The sequence below is a fragment of the Salvelinus sp. IW2-2015 genome, linkage group LG3, assembly GCF_002910315.2.
Source record: "Salvelinus sp. IW2-2015 linkage group LG3, ASM291031v2, whole genome shotgun sequence".
NCBI classification, from domain to species: domain Eukaryota; kingdom Metazoa; phylum Chordata; class Actinopteri; order Salmoniformes; family Salmonidae; genus Salvelinus; species Salvelinus sp. IW2-2015.
In genome coordinates this window covers 10,744,574-10,747,683 of record NC_036840.1, presented here as the reverse complement: position 1 = coordinate 10,747,683, position 3,110 = coordinate 10,744,574, and the positions used below count along the sequence as shown (strand labels likewise).

General features: G+C 41.8%; 1 pseudogene; it reads right to left on the bottom strand.

Annotated features, from left to right (window-relative positions):
• Nucleotides 1-3,110, bottom strand: part of LOC111956101 (small ribosomal subunit protein eS1-like) — a 102,616-nt pseudogene that overhangs the window by 99,253 nt on the left and 253 nt on the right.

Here is a 3,110-nt window from a genome sequence, read left to right as displayed (position 1 = left end):
TTCCGTAGTGTATTTCTGTATTGTTTTAGTGATTCACCATAGTGAAGGCGTAGACTCAGGTTTTCCGGGTCTCTATGTTTTTGGTTGGACAGGTTTCTCAATTTATTTCTTAGATTGTTGCATTCTTTATCAAACCATTTGTCATTGTTGTTCATTTTCTTCGGTTTTCTATTTGAGATTTTTAGATTTGATAGGGAAGCTGAGAGGTCAAATATACTATTAAGATTTTCTACTGCCAAGTTTACACCTTCACTATTGCAGTGGAACATTTTACCCAGGAAGTTGTCTAAAAGGGATTGAATTTGCTGTTGCCTAATTGTTTTTTGGTAGGTTTCCAAACTGCATTCCTTCCATCTATAGCATTTCTTAATGTTACTCAGTTCCTTTGGCTTTGATGCCTCATGATTGAGTATTGCTCTGTTCAAGTAGACTGTCTCTCTCTCTCTCTCAGCTGGAAAACCACTAGGCCTGTCTATTCTGACTTCCACCACCAAGATCGGAAAACCACTGGCCTGTCTTTGACTTCACCACAGATGGAAACCACTGGCCTGTCTTTGACTTCACCACAGATGGAAACCACTGGCCTGTCTTTGACTTCACCACAGATGGAAACCACTGGCCTGATCTTTGACTTCACCATCTATTGTTATCTCCAAAGTTTTAGCATCTTCCATAAATAGGTGAATCTGCCATAAATAAAGGTTCAAAATAATAAGATGAAGCTCGGGTAATATGGATACCTATCACGACAGTTAGACAGTTAGAATAATGGATGTTTATTATATAAACATGGGGCAGGCAAATGACAGGTCAAGGGCAGGCAGGGGTCGGTATTCCAGGCCAGAGTCCGTAAGGTACAGAACGGCAAGCAGGCTCAGGATCAGGGCAGGCAGGTTGATCAAAACCGGGATAACTAGAAAACAGGGTCTCAAGAAAAAAGGTAGTACGAAAAACACCCTGGTAGGCTTGACGAGACAAGACGAACTGGCAACAGACAAACAGAGAACACGGGATAATGGGGAAGATGGACGACACCTGGAGGGGGGGTGGAGACAAGCACAAAGACAGGTGAAACAGAGCAAAAGGTGTGACAGATAACTATTGAAATAGAGCTGATATGTGTTTTTCTACATTGTAATGGACACAGTGCAACCTTTGGTAGGTAGGCTGCTGACAGGCTGCTGGAATGCCGGTATAGCAAACCGAAGTCAGCCTGTGATCATGATTCTCACAGCGGAAGTGAAATGATAGGCTTCAATAACGTTGCTCATGATCATGCATGCCTCAAATTACATAAAACTACAAGTTCCTTGAATTTAATTTTGACCGGATGACTTTTCATTATGTGGATAGACACTTCTGGTTTCTAGCTAACATCACACCAATCAAGAGCGTGTTTTAGAGGTAAACTTTAGAGGTCAAAGCCATTCATCTTGGGGCGACAGGGGGTGTGGCTTTTCAAAATGCTATCATATCAGATATATATATATWTTTTTTATACAGACTAGCTATAAAAAAAAAAATGTAAATATAATATTAGATTATTTTTCTGGTAAAAAAGGTTAAGGTGCAAAAACATACCTTTGTATCCCTTATTTCAATCTGTCCATGACTCCGGACAAGTGGACACAAGGCTGTCCATGACTCAGGACAAGTGGACACAAGGCTGTCCATGGCTCAGGACAAGTGGACACAAGGCTGTCCATGGCTCAGGACAAGTGGACACAAGGCTGTCCACGGCTCAGCTCAGTTGCGAGGAGGAAGAACTTTGCAGCTGTTTCTGATATATAAACAATGCCATGCTGGTGGGTGGCAACATTCAAATAAAACTCAAACCTGAAACAAATTAATGTCTATGTCATATTATAGGAAAAGACACTGCATTCAAACAGATTGGCACGAAGTGGGCACCTCGGATTTGTAATTTCAAGCCCTAATATATCATACTTTGACTAAAAATGATGACTTATTGACTTAAATCGTTGCAACATCATGGGTAAGCTCTGCCCATCGTCTTTCAGCACAGAAAAAGGCTATTTCTACTGGTGTGGCCGTTTAAACTCCTGGCAGCTGTGTCTGGAATGGAACACTATTCTTTACATAGCGCACTATGGTCACTGTTCAAATGTAGTGCACTATGTAGGAAATATGGTTCTATAGGGTCCTGGTGAAATGTAGTGCACTATATATGGAATAGGGTGCCATTTGGGACGCAGGCCAAGGTCTACATTACGACAGACAGAAGCTGAGAACATGTTTTTCAGTTCTGAATATTTCACATCTCTCTCCACGCTTGGCTTGTGTTTGCTTAAAAGTTGAATGCTCAGAAGTCGATGCCGTAGAGAAATGTTTCAGAGAGGCGCGAGGGAAAATAAAACACAACCTCAAGTCATCAGATGAATGATTTAACATCCTAGTTGAAGATAATTCAAAAAAATTCATCTTGAATTGCTGAAAGTCCATGAGGAATGTACTTTTAGTATAAAATCCAACATAAAGCACCTACAAGCTGTTTTCTTTGTCCTTGAAAGCAGGTTTAGCGTAACTTGTAATAATGGAGAAAAAAAATCTGTATGTACTCTAACATGTAATTTGCTATGAATGGTTGTCAGTTCCGTTTTAAAATGTCCTTTGTGGTCGCTGCTTATTAAGTCTTTAAAAATAATAATGACCGTTAAAAAGGTAAAAATCCTGTATCTCGAGGTACCTATAGCGCACTTCACAATGGTTATTACAACGGGTGTGTCCCCAAAAGTGACCTTATTCCATAAATAGTGGACGACTTTTAACCAGGCCCATACGTCTCTGGTCCAAAGTAGAGCCCATACGCCTCTGGTCCAAAGTAGAGCCCACACGTCTCTGGTCCAAAGTAGAGCCCACACGTCTCTGGTCCAAAGTAGGGTCCAAAGTAGAGCCCAACGTCTCTGGTCCAAGTAGAGGCCCATACGTCTCTGGTCCAAAGTAGGGCCCACACGTCTCTGGTCCAAAGTTAGAGCCCATCGTCTCTTGGTCCAAAGTAGATGCCCACACGTATCTCTGGTCCAAAGTAGAGCCACACGCTCTGGTCCAAAGTAGAGCCCATACACGTCTCTGGTCCAAAGTAGAGCCCC